We start from the raw sequence: 14,115 nt of genomic DNA, 5'->3' as shown, positions 1-14,115 counted from the left end.
GGGTAGGGTGTGGGGTGTGATGTGGAGAGGTGTTGGTTTTAACATCATAAGGCCCTATATCCATGTCAATTAACAATTAAAACCTTCACGTACGTACGTTGCCAGGGTAAAGGTGTAATGATGTAGGGGGTGTTAACATGTATTGACACATTTACGTACGTTGCCGATCAATACCGGGTATAGGCCTAGCGGTGAGATAAATTTGTGTGGGCGGGGTAGTATAGGCCTATGATGATTGTAATAATATGTCCCATATGCCCTCCTCTCCTCTTCCCATTTCCCCCCTATCTCTCTCTCTTTCTTTGCCTTTTCCCCCCCCATTTTAATTTTTTTGGACCGATTCAAGGGGGGTGTTTCCCACCCGTAACACCCCCCCCCCCCCTGCGTACGCCAATGCTCATTTGCTTTGTACTTCAAATTGAGTTTTCTTTTGGGATTTATGCAAAAGGAATTGCAACTTCAATGCTAAAATGAACAAAATTGAGGACAATCATGTCCTAAAATTGTGCCAAAGGAATAGGGGTCCCAAGTTTACAACAAGCCGGCGTCAATAAAATTGCGATTCCCCCCTATTTCGGCAACAACTATTTTATGATCCGCCACCGACACACCCCTAAACAGGCTAAAATTGTATTGAAATCAGTCTTTTTGAATAAAACAAACACACTATCTGTGGTCATCTTATGACTCCCTACATTTTGGTCATCAAAATTTTATGACCCCCCCATTTTTCTTTCCAAAAATATATGGACACCTCCCCCTCTTCCGAAGAAAATGATAGCCCAAAATGGGGTTGATTTTGGGTCTAAAATAGACCAAAAGGAAGATTTGGTCATAACATTTCTGTCGACTGAACAGGGGAGGGGACTGACTTGCCACCCTGCCCCCATGGCTAATCTTCATTGGTGCTGATGAAGCGCGCGGTACCGAGGGGTGATGGGATTTGCATATATTTTATGCATCTTGCAAAATCATTAGTTCTTCTTGCACATCACCTCAACGTGCCTGGCCAACATCATTGTAGGCCCAATATACCGGCCTAATATGGCATGTATTACGAACTTAGTGTAGTTTTTTATCCCCCTCTCTCTCATGTGATGTTAGAGACACATCTCATACTCTCACCCTTTTCTACATCTCCCCACCCCATCCTCCCTCTTCCTATTCCCCTCTCTCTTCCCCTTCTTTCTCCATTTCTCTCTTCTTTTTTTCCTCTTTCCCCTTTTTCTTTCTTTCTTTCTTTGATTCTTTTTTGCTTTCATTCTTTCGATTCACAGTTTATGAAAAATGTATTACCCTTGTGTTTTAAAACAGGCAGAATTCCGAGATCGCGATTTATTTCCTCAGAAATGAAACTTTAGAATAGGTCTTGTCTAACCTGTCACGATGTAAAATAATTAGAAATGAATAGACCAAGTCTCTGCTTATATTTTATCAAAATAAAATTCTAAAAAGTAGCTACATTGATTGAGAAGAACTCCGAGAATTAAAATCGATTGTTCCTATTGTACTAAATTTGAAAAGAAACCACTTGAAATCACTCCACTCACTCACTCGATGATAGCAACCGGCCATATGAACCAGGGTGTAACGACTGACCTCATTACTGTGTATATTTTGGAACCGGCGGGCAACCAGCGGGCAACCGGCGGTCGAGTTTTGATTTGATCCCTTAGTTTAATTACAATTGTGTAAAAAACAGAATTTAATAAAAATTCCCTTTAAAAGGGAAAGCCAGCCTCAATGTAGAAGAGGTCTTGTAATTAGTTTTGGTCAATGTGAAAGGCATTTTTAGGATCACGGCTTACTACATCCATGTTACATGACAGTCCACCAAACCATCAACGGTGAGAAGATGTACACTGAAACTGCAGAAAACATTAACTCCTAATCTCCTGTCAACTCTTTAATTCATTATTGTTCATTATTATTAATTCATTATTGTTCTCTAAATTGTTCTGTTCTGGTTTTATTTGTCTTTTCAGCTTTTTACCCACGATATTTCAATTTCCAATTTTTTAATACCCTAACTTACGAACTCAATTTCTTCGCTTAGGAATGTCCGATTTTATTGGGGAAAACGGCGTTGTGGAGCAAAATAGCTCTTTATGTGAAAGCCTTTAAATTTATAAGCTGTCCAAAAGATGTCTGTTTTTGACATGATACGCCACATTTCTTAAAGACCCATTCAGTGATCCCAGCGCAAGAGTAAAAAAATTAAAATTGTTTATAAATTGCTTAAAAGAGAAGGATAGGCCTAAGTCATTCAAATTGTCATTTGGTATTTTTGAAATGCCAAATTTGGCAAAAATGAAGAAAACAGCAGTACTGACGAAGTACAAGCCCCGCCATTCAAATACTGGTAGCTAATTTTAGATACTGTCAGTATCTAAAAATACAGATTCGTGTAAAATGTCTTATTTTGTCTTAAATAGGCCTACACGGCTTTTGGCTGAACCATTCGCAGACTTAGCACATCTATGTAATAACAAAGGTACGGTACCAAAATTTTGATGATTTTTACGATCGTCCGGATGAGCAAATCACTGAATGGGCCTTTAATATTAATAATAGATAAGCTGCCTTTAAAAATATTATTGACAATGTTGAGAGTAGGAATTACCTTGAAAAATGTCTCAAAAATACAACATGCCAGTTATATTCCGGTCTGAAACGATCAGACAATATTTTAAACATTAATAACATCATAAACCCAAATCGTGAAAAAATCACCCCGGTAGATTTTTGGCTATTTCTCCATTTACGATCCTGCCCAAAAGTGTCTGCTTTTCGATATACCACGTCACAAATACTACACTGCACTGACTGCAGGTTTTAGTTAAAAGGGCATTTCGTGATCCACAGCATCATCCCCTAACTTTTCTCAAAAAAGTTGAGATTTTTATATCACTGGAAACCTCTGGCTACATAATGTTTATGTACAAAATATTTCTTGCAGATTAATTCGTTTAGCAAAGTAATCGTGAAATTTGAATTTCGTTCTGGTATACCAGAACAAAATTGCAACACATAAAGACTCGTAAAGGCAAAATCGGAATCAACTGAAATTTTTTAGAATAAGCTTTTTTTGTGGATATCTACTGAAAAATGTCATAAAAAGAGGATGCTAGGATCACGAAATACTCCTTTAATTCGCCATATAACATAATATAAATTCACCTTACATGTACATTTTTATTTTAAAATAATTTGATATTAATTCGCAATGTATAGTTTACTATATGATAGATGGTGGCAAGAACATTTATAAAGGACTGATTACTCACTGCAATCTTCACTCTTGTGTGTTTTGACTGTAAGTTTATGAATCAAATAAAAAAGATAGAAAGTAGCTTCACTTACGTTATGTGTCAATATTTATAACATAGAAGTTATTAAATTAATAAAGTAAGACAATTTATTTATCTATAAGTGCATGTCAAATGGGTACATTGTTCAATACTATAGGCCTACATGCATAAATTATGCCCATATTATAGCTAGGCCCTAAAAACTTTATTTTGCATCGGATTTTTCCCGTTGAAGAGGCAAAACTGATGTTCATGATAGCAACTATTTCATCAATAGCATTTTGAGTCATTTTTATCCATAAAACGACACAGGATAGGATAGATAATTACTTTGACATCAATATGGTCCATATGATGAAGATTTTGATTCTTAGATCTGTTATCAACATGATATCACGCTGTTCAGTGGTCAAGGACCCCGGGTCAAAGACACTGAAATGACATACTTTTCTTCTGCTGACCATATGATGCTGTATATTAACTATTATTGTTACATTTTAGGCCTATACCTAAAACTTTAAAAGTCATATTAATTCAAACATAACTTTGGTAATACTCACTCGTTTTCATTCGTTGAAACGCCAAAACATACTTACTTTTCCTTACACATCGAATTAAAATATTTTTTTAAAAATTCAATCACAAAAAGTTTTAACAAAAAGTCATTCCAATACCAATAAAAATTAATCTCTTGAGCATACAAACACGATCCCAGAAACAGGTACCAGCCTGATGGGCTGGCGAAAATATTGAGGGTCACAGACTTTAAGGCCAAACTTTACCTTAGTTTAAAAGGAAGGAGTTTAATTGGTTTGAAATTATGATCAATTGGTAAAACCCTGTTCTTGATATTTTTACATTAAAGACTCGGACAAGAACATGGTGGACTCCGACTCAGACATCAGGAAGTGGCATGCGACTTGGTCACAATCCAGCACTCTCGCATGAGATGGACTCCATTGCAGTACCGCTCACATGGGATGATTAAATAGATGGTAAGTCATGTCTCCAATCATTTGTGATAATAGGCCCTACATGCAGCAAGATGAGAAATGATTTTAATAACTTTGTTCTCAAGACTATCTACTGTTGTTGATAACTCATAGTCATATTGCCATTCCAGTTGAAATCCATATTCCCCCTATGAAAGACATATGACCATAGAGCCAGAAGTAGCTATGTTACTCATATCAGCAACAAATGGATGGTTAATTCTGTACTTTCACTTTCACTTTCACTTTCAACTTGTGATTTAAGGAGTCCAAAATGGCCAAAATCAAAAAATGAGGAGTCCCTGGAAGCGCAAACTTCTTAAATGCGACCCCTGAATGTAAGTGACTTCAAGGGGTATATACATGGTCACTTGCATCTAACTAACCATGCTAACTGTTTTTAAAAGTGACCATGCATATACCCCAAAGTCACTTGCATTTATTATATGGAGGGCAGAATTAACCATCCATTTGTTGCCAAAATGAGTTGTAAATAAAATTGTGGATAGCTACTTCTGGCTCTAAGCCCTCGCTATGATGATAGCTCATGTATACATTGTGTAAATATATTGCTATCTCATGTCATATTACCATGGCTACCGAAGATAGCTAATATTTAAAATACTGTGAAAGTCCCACTGGGCTCGCGTCAACAACCACCTCTGTGCGTGCGTGTGGATTAAAGTAGGCCATATTGCAATGTTCGGTTATGGACTCTTTGATCTGCTTGAGGGCGCTTTCTTGTTTCTGTCCCCAGGTCCATGGTGTCGCGTCCTTTATCAATAAACGCAGTGGTTCAGAAATCATGGCTAGTCGCGGGATGAATCGCGAGCAGTATGTAGCGAGTCCTAAGAAGCTGCGGACCTCTTCCTTGCTGGTTGGTGGCGCTGCCTTTTGCAAGCTCTCAACTTTATTCCAGCAGCACTGAAAACATGACCAAAGAATTCAATCTTTTCTTTGTTGAAGGCACACTTGTTCTTGTTTAATGTCAAGTTTCTTTTGCACAGTTGCTGTAGACAGTTTGCGAGGCGTTGCGGATCTTTCGCATACACAAGGATATCATCGCTTATGTTGATGACGCCTGGTAATCCTGCCAAAGCTGATTGGATCAGATTCTGGAACTGTTCAGCCGCACTGTTGACACCAAAATTCAGTCTTTTAAACTGAAATAGTCCAACATGTGTTGAGAAGACTGTGAGATACCGTGATTCTTTATCAAGTTCTATCTGATGGTATCCATTCTTTAAGTCCAGCTTAGAGAAGACGGTGGCGATGATGTCGGCAACTGTTGGGGTGACATGACGCTCGTGTTGTATTGCTTTGTTGGGGGCGCGCATGTCTATGCATAGGCGTATCTCACCAGGGCTTTTAGGTTTTTACAACCCGAATGGGTGAGATCCATGGTGTTGGCGTATCTGACACAGCCTCAATGACATCCAGGCTTTTCAGTCTTTCTAGCTCAGCCTCCACTTGCTTTCTCACTGGAAAGGGTGTGCGGCGGTGTGGTTGTGTGATTGGCTGAATATCATCATTTACATGGAGTTAACACTTGGTATGAGACAACTTGCCGAGGCCTGTGAACCGATCATCATAGCTTTGCACAAGTTCTTCTATGGACATCTCTGAACTTGAAGTGTCAACAGAGTGCAAGACGTGTATCTCAATGATTTTCAGTTTCTTTGCGCTGCTGTAGCACAAAAGCGGGTCACTGACTCCTATTGCTCGGACAACATGAAATTCTGTGTCTATGCGCCATACGCTTAGCGCCATACGCAAAGATTTTCTTGGTTGACCGCTGCAATTTGGGTTTGATGATCAAAGCATCATATTGTTTCTTGGTCATGACATTGACAGTCGTGCCAGAGTCTACTATTACTATGGTCTGTTGGCCATTAATGGTTATTGGTACTCGCGCGGCTGTTTTTCTTCGTCTATCTCGTCTTCAGATCTGTTGCTGAGAATGTATGCATATTCTTGCTCAGATTCACTGTCTTGATCATCAATATCGCCTTCCACGGTCACCATATTCGCGCGTGCGTATGCTTTTCCCCTACATTTCTTCTCGAAATGGTTTTTTTCTTGCAGTAGTTGCAGGTTTTACCTTTCGCTGGACAGTCATTGCCATTAGGGTGTGGGAATTGCCCACCACAGTTGCGACAGTCCGTCTTTCGAGTTCGAGGGTTTGTAGATGGGTTGGCCCTGGTTTGACCTGGCCCTTTGAATTTGAAATACCACAACATTATAATGTAGTTAATCAGACACACAAATATGATGTTGTGACTCAGACATGTTCTTATTCTTGAGTGCCGTTTCACACAGGGTTGACATACTATCTTAGATTAAGTTAGATACATAAGGTTGACATCCTGATACATGAATATCAGAGGGTGTAAGACACTACATCTCTCCCATCTTTTAGAGAGATCATTTACCCTTTAATATGATCTGATGCAAAATGTGATATCCAACTTGTGGCTTTCAAAGTTTGCAAATTAGGTTCAACTCAAATACAGGTTGGCATATTTCAACCTTGATCAGAAGAAATTAAATACTGGTGGTTTTCCAGTTTCAATTATCTCAATATGATAATGTTCAGTTTGTCATTGTCCTTTATCAATAGTCTCTCTTTCAACCTTTTTTAAGTGTTGTGAAAACTCACTGCATCTTTACTGTTCACCTTTGTTTTGTTTTGTTTTGTTCAAAACGACACTGAGCATTTTGAGTGTTCATATAACAACATGAAAGTCTTTTCTTTCTTAAACTGGGAAAACTGTTCAACAGTTTCATAAAGTCAACACTTTAACACATGTACAATGTTGTTACATAGTTTACCAATTTAACAAGTTAAAGTCTTTTTAATTTTCAGTCTTTAAAATTACAAGCTGTGGCCATTGTGCACTTTGATTACACACATGAACATAGTTTATACATGTAGGGAGTTTCAATTCACATACAGAGTACATTGCGGTTTACATGTACGTTGTGTAGTCCAGGTGGTACTGAAAATGTACATGTAGTTGAAGTGTGATTGATCAATACAACAAAATTATATTGTTTTCACATTATGTGATTTTACATGTGTCCAACTTGTCACACAGAAATTAAATAGCAGGTGCATTTCTTTGCACAAATGTTCACTTAAAATTTGGTGACACAATTTTCAAAATTTGTTATGAAATCAATTGGCTCACAGAAATACATGTGATTGTTGTGGGAAAAGTGTCCAAGATTTCACTAAACATTCCACATAGCTTTTGTGTGGTTTCATAAACATGCATGTGAAATAGACATACAAAAACACATGTACATTTGTAGTTTTTTTTAGTCAAATTATCCAAGCACAAAATCTTGCAGATGAGCTGGGCGCTGACGATTTCTCATTGGGTTTCGTTGAGCTGGTACCTGCGCTGGTGCTGGAGGATTTGCTGGTGGCTGTTGCTGGTCGTCTTCAGGGAGATCATCATAGGGATCAGGGTCAAAGTCTGATTGGGACACAGAGTCATTGCTATGATGCTTAAGACGTTTGAAGAATGATGCATTGCGTGTGACTGTTGCACCATTTCTGCTTGCTGTGATCATGCAGCCATTTATCATAGTGATCTGAGCTGGTTCACTGTGATATGGACTGACTGCATTGGGAATGATGCCTGTGCGTTTGACTAGGACAACATCTCCTATTTGAAATTTAGTCTTTCTGAATGTCTTGCATTTTTCTGCATTGCGTTTCATGTGTTGTTTCTCTTTCTTCTCTTTGTGTCTGACACTTTTGTCAAGTGCAGATTGTTTTACAGTTATAGTCTCTGGTAGGCGTGTGCGATAGTTGTGTTGGAAGAGAAGGGTCGCTGGGGGAACACCTGTTGTACTGTGAGGTGTAGCACGGTAGTTGCGAAGGTAAGCGTATAGTGCTTGCTTCCAAGGGCGGTTCTCTTCTATCGCTGTTCTGTATAGTTTCTTGAGATTCCTCATCATTCTTTCAACCTCACCGTTGGCTTGGGGCCAGAGGGGAGTGATTTTACGATGCTTGAATCCGATGTAGTCGGCGAATTCTGCGAATTCTGCGCTGTTAAACGGTGGACCGTTGTCTGTGCGAACAACTTGCGGACTACCGAAGGTGGCAAAGATTCTGTCTAGCTTTGGAATAACTGATCTTGCGCTGGTGGAACTTACAATGTCTACCTCTGGATATCTACTGTAGTCATCGATGACAACGAGAAGGTAATCTCCAGATGGAAGATCTTTGAAGTCGATACTGACATGTGTCCATGGGGAGTCAGGGAGTTCAGTCATTTTGAGCGGTTCATGTGCAGCTTTCGAGGTGTAGTAACTTGACAGGAAGGCACTTTTCTACTGTGGTTTCAACCATATTGTCAATGCCGGGGAACCACACTTTCTCACGCAAAAGTTGTTTAATTTTTACAATGCCTTGATGGCCTTCATGTGCAATGTTGATTGTGTGTTGACGAGGTTCGCGTGGTAGCACAATGCGATGATCGCGTAAGAGTATGCCATGTTCCGTGTCAACGGTCAGATCAGTGCGCAGTTTGTGAATGCTTTCAAACTCCTGGCTCTGATCTGGTGGTACTTGTGTGCGCGTGATGCCAATTACCAGTCGTAACCGCAGTCATGCACAGTTGCAGTAGCTTATCTGCTTTAGTGTTATTCTGTATCTCTTCTAGCGATATGGACTTGGGAACTGCATTGAGGGATACCATATTGACATAGTCTTCTGCTGATGTCTTATGTGCACTTTCTGGAAGTGGGTGTCTTGATAGGAAGTCAGCGGGATTGTTCTTGCCTGGCTTGTACAGTAGCTGGTAGCTGTATTCCTGTATTTTCATCAACCAGTGCTCTATGCGTAGCGGTGGCTTTGCATGCTGCTGGATTGTTAAACAAAGTGAGCAATGGTTTATGATCTGTGATGACTTGAAACGTGCTTCCATAGAGAAATAGACGAAAGTGTCGAATGCCCCAAGTTACCGCAAGTACCTCGCGTTCAATTTGCGAATAGCGTTGTTCTGTAGGAGTTAGCGATCTGCTTGCATACGCTACTACATACGATGACTGATCTGTCATGCTATGCTGGACTAGAATGGCTACAAGTCCAACGGGGCTTGCATCTACAATAACTTCTGTTGACTTTTGTGGATCGAAGTATGACATTGTTTCTGCTGCAGTTAGCTTGTCCTTGATTTGCTGCAGTGCGTTCTGGTGCGTTTCAGTCCATGTCCAGATAGTGTTGTCTTTAATGAGTTGGCGCAGTGGCTCAGTTAGCATTGCAAGGTTTGGAATGAACCGTGCGCAGTAGTTCACCATACCGAGAAGACTGTGGACTTCCTCTTTGCTCTGAGGTGCAGCAGCATTAGTTATTGCAAATACTTTCTTTGGATCTGGCTGTATTCCTGTGTCTGTAAAGACATGCCCGAAAAATTCAATTCTTCGCTGGAACAGTTCACATTTGCCGCGATTGAGCGTCAAGTTCTTTGCGCGGAGACGTTCAAAGCAAGCTTCAAGATTAGCAGCATGCTCCTCTTCTGTGTGTCCGAACACAAGAATGTCATCGCTTATGTTCAGGACTCTGTTGAGTCCTCCTAACGCAGATTGTATTAAGTTCTGAAACTGTTCAGCAGCTGAACTAACTCCAAAGTTCAAGCGTTTGTAGCGGAACATTAAACCAACATGACTGGAGAATGTTGTGATGTATCTTGATTCAGGTGCCAACTCCACTTGATGATAGCCTGAGTTTAAGTCAAGCTTTGAGAACATAACAGCGCCATTGACTTGTGTGACGATGTCATCAATTGTTGGTGTCACATGTCTCTCTCGCTGTATCGCTTTGTTAGCGGATCTCACATCAATACAGATGCGTATCTCATCAGGCTTTTTGGGCTTTGTGGCGATTGTTAATGGGGAGATCCACGGTGTTGGTTGATCCTCAGCAGGTTCAATAATGTCAAGGTCTTGGAGTCGTTGCAACTCAGCGGCTACTTTCTGTCTTAAGTGAAACGGTATGCGTCGATGCGGCTGTGCGACTGGCTGTATACTGGTATCGATGTGCAAAGTGCATTTTGCATCCTTCAGTTGACCAATACCGGTGAATCTATCATCATATTTATGCAACACATCTTCACTAAGACTACTGGCAATACTGTAGGTTATTGCAACAAGACCGAGTTCCTTTGAACTGCTGAAGCTTAACAGAGAGTCCGTTCCTCTGTCACCTTTTACGACATACCAAGTTGTCGCAATCTCCACATCATTGTATGCTGTCTGTGATGTAAAACTGCCAACAACATCTAGTGGTGCCTTGCCACCATAACCATAAAGTGGTCTGTCATCATGACTTTTTTTCTAGCTGTGGTCTGATTTTCAAGTTCTTGAATGTTTCTGTGCTCATGATGTTTTTACCTGTACCAGTGTCTATCATTACATTCAGTGTTGATCCTTGCGTTTGTGTGTTTACTCTAGGTTGTTTATCTTCATTAGACGTAATTCTAAACGCGTAGTCTTCTTCAGAGTCTGACTTGTTACTGCTAATAGCTGCAGCGCGATTGTTTGGCTGTTTCTTTGCTTACATACTTTAGCGTAATGATTCATCTTACCGCAAAAGTTGCATTTTTTCCTTTAGCGGGCAATCACCAGTGTGTGGTACTGACCTCCACACAAGTAACAACTGGCGGGTGGCTTTGACTTGGGTCGTTGCGTTTGTGGGTTTGACTGTGGCTTGTGCTTGGGCTTGATTTTGTGTCGCACTGCTTTGACGTGCTCCAGTTTGGGCGTATCTATCTGTTTAACCTGTGCAGCAGCGGTTTCTGCTGATCTAATCTGATTGACAGCTTTTTCAAGTGTTAATTTGTCAATGTTCATTAGACGTTGCTTCATCACGCTGTATCACGTACCCCAACAAGGATGATTCTATCCATGATCAGGGATTCCTTCACTGCACCAAACTCACAAGTGTCAGATAACAGTTTGAGATTTGTGGCAAATGAGTCGATGGACTCACCTTCCTTGCTCATTTGCGAGTTGAATATGTAACGCTCGTACACTACGTTCTTCTTCGGTGAGCAGAACGCTTCAAATTTAGCTAATACTGGGGCAATTTTCTTGTCATCACCGACGTTGGCCCATGCAAATGTATTATAAGTGTCTACTGCTTCCTGTCCAATTACTGAAAGAAGTGTAGCCACTTGTGTTTCATCTAGCTGGCTGATACAACCAGTGGCTAGTGCAAAGTTTTCATAGCGTTGGTTGAATTTTAACCAACTTACGGCAAGGTTAGTTGCTGTCATATCCAGCTGTGCAGGTGCTGGAATGTTGAAAGTTGCCATTGTTAATATTTGTTATCTTGAATCCCATCCTCGTCGCCAATATAATGTAGTTAATCAGACACACAAATATGATGTTGTGACTCAGACATTCTTGAGTGCCGTTTCACACAGGGTTGACATACTATCTTAGATTAAGTTAGATACATAAGGTTGACATCCTGATACATGAATATCAGAGGGTGTAAGACACTACAAACATGACCGAAGGAGTGGTACGTATTGGCGACATGTGCGCTGGTAGTAAATTCCAATTTTCTTTGCTTTGGCGTAGTTGTTCTGCTCAAAAATAAAAGGGGATATATCTGACAGTAAAAGCTAACATTTTATGGCAAAGAAATGCTAATCTATTTTGTTTGAAAATGTTATAATATGGCTTTAAGCTGCACCGATGCAGCTGCTGTGGCTCTAATTAGGGACATAGCCTTGTCAAATGTCAGGTTTTCTTCTCTTATAAGTCTACGTTTGGTATTACTATCCCTGATGCCAATGATGACCCGGTCTAGGATTAGCGATTCTTTCAGATCACCAAATTTGCCCGTTTCGGCTAGTTTTTTCAGTGCGACAACGGAAACATCTACGTTTTCTCCCTCGTTTTGTGTACGACAATTAAATACGTATCGCTCATAGGCCATAACATCTTGCTCCATAGACTAAAATCGCGGTACGGTGTCAAAGGAACAGCTCATCGATGGTTCGCATCATATTTGGAGAAACGACAACAGTCTGTGGTCATTGAAAGCGAGAGATCTAATCCGACTGATCTCGACTGGGGCTTGCCGCAAGGTTCCGTCGTGGGACCAGAGATGTTTGTTATCTATTCTGCTCCTATCGAGGACATAATAAAAGAACATGGCCTATCTAGTATATCTTATGCTGACGACACGCAGCTTTATGTGTTGATTAAGCCTTCCAATCGTGACAGTGCACTTGATAAGCTCGCGAACTGTATCAAGGACATACGACTATGGATGACCGAGAACAAGTTGATGTTAAACAACTCAAAGACTGAGCTATTACATGTCACCTCAAGGTTTGCAAGGAGTGTCCCCAATGTTGACATCACTATTGGTAATAGCACCATCACTCCTTCTAAGGAAGTGCGCGACCTCGGTGTAACACTCGACAAAGGTCTTACAATGAGTGCTCATATTAATGCTGTTTGCAAAAATGCTTCTTGCCATCTATAGAATCGGCAAATTGAGACGCTACTTGGACGCTGGAGAACACCGAGAAACTCATTCACTCGTTTGTCACATCCAGGATTGATAATTGCAATAGCATCCTATATGGACTCCTGACAAAGAACTCAATAAACTGCAAAGAATCCAAAACACCGCTGCTAGAGTTGTCACCTTAAGCAGAAAGCATGATCATATTACACCTGTAATGATTCAATTACACTGGCTGCCGATCCGACAGAGGATCGTTTTCAAGCTCATGCTTTTAACATACAAAGCATTGAACGGCGAGGCCCCTGTTTACATTTCGGAACTTATAAAATCATATCAGCCATCTCGGACTCTCAGATCTGCCTCACAATACCTACTTCAGGAAGCTCCCGCGAAATCCAAGACATACGGCAGGAGTTTCTCAGTGGCTGCACCAAGAATTTGGAACCGGCTTCCCCTTGCCATTCGCAATTCGCAGACAACAACTCAATTCAAATCGCATTTAAAAACACACCTTTTTAACGAAGCATTTAACAACTGAGTGTTTTCATGTTCCGTTTCTGTACATTTGCTCATCGGAATTTTAAACTGTTTTTATCTGACATTGATTGCTTATACTATTTTGTCAATTTTACCTTGTATGATATGTAATTGTATAATATGGTCTTTTTAGCTTGTGTTCATTTGATATTTTGCTTTTGCAGGCTTGCTGTATGCTTTTTAATGTATGAATGTGCTTATATGTAATTTGTAAGTTATAAGATGTTGTTAATGTCATTTAGATTTTAATGTGTAAAGCGCATTGATGCCATGCTTTATGCGCTATATAAATTCTTGTTATTATTATTATTATTATTATTAGAAGTGCCATTATAATCCGGCAGAATGGCAAATCATTTTGTACCAGGTTATAGAGCATGTTGACGAAATAACACGGCCAACACAGCCTTCAACATCATCTACAATTTTGCGTCGGGGACATTTTTTTTATAAAACATGGTGGGTGCAAGCAATTTTGGCAGGTCGAAAAGGGAAACAAGCAATTTTTTTACAGGGCACCTTTTAAATAACCATAACATGCTCTAAATTCAGTGGCAATTATGCCGGGGGATCCGGGAGCGTCTTGAGGGAAAATGTAGCTTAATGTAGCAGTTGTCATGGTTGTGTTTAAATTACAATTAGATAGGCCTACGTTTAAATAAAACACGAATTTAAATATTTGTATATAAATTTTCTCTGAGGACTTGCAGTAAAATTGATTGATTGGTGTGCTGTTTTGGTGTGGCTAGTAGTAGTCAGGTATTAATGTTGATGA

General features: G+C 40.0%; 1 long non-coding RNA gene across 2 annotated transcripts in view; it reads left to right on the top strand.

Annotated features, from left to right (window-relative positions):
* Nucleotides 1–14,115, top strand: part of LOC140140854 (uncharacterized) — a 103,350-nt gene that overhangs the window by 39,086 nt on the left and 50,149 nt on the right. The window contains exon 4 of one of the 2 annotated variants that reach the window (XR_011857318.1): nt 4,177–4,306. The exons of the other annotated variant lie outside the window; for it this stretch is intronic. This is a non-coding gene — a long non-coding RNA (uncharacterized lncRNA). The remainder of the gene's footprint in view (nt 1–4,176; nt 4,307–14,115) is intronic. 2 annotated transcript variants of the gene reach the window in all.

This window comes from Amphiura filiformis, chromosome 19 (assembly GCF_039555335.1).
Source record: "Amphiura filiformis chromosome 19, Afil_fr2py, whole genome shotgun sequence".
NCBI classification, from domain to species: Eukaryota; Metazoa; Echinodermata; class Ophiuroidea; order Amphilepidida; family Amphiuridae; genus Amphiura; species Amphiura filiformis.
This window is presented reverse-complemented; position numbering and strand designations above follow the sequence as displayed.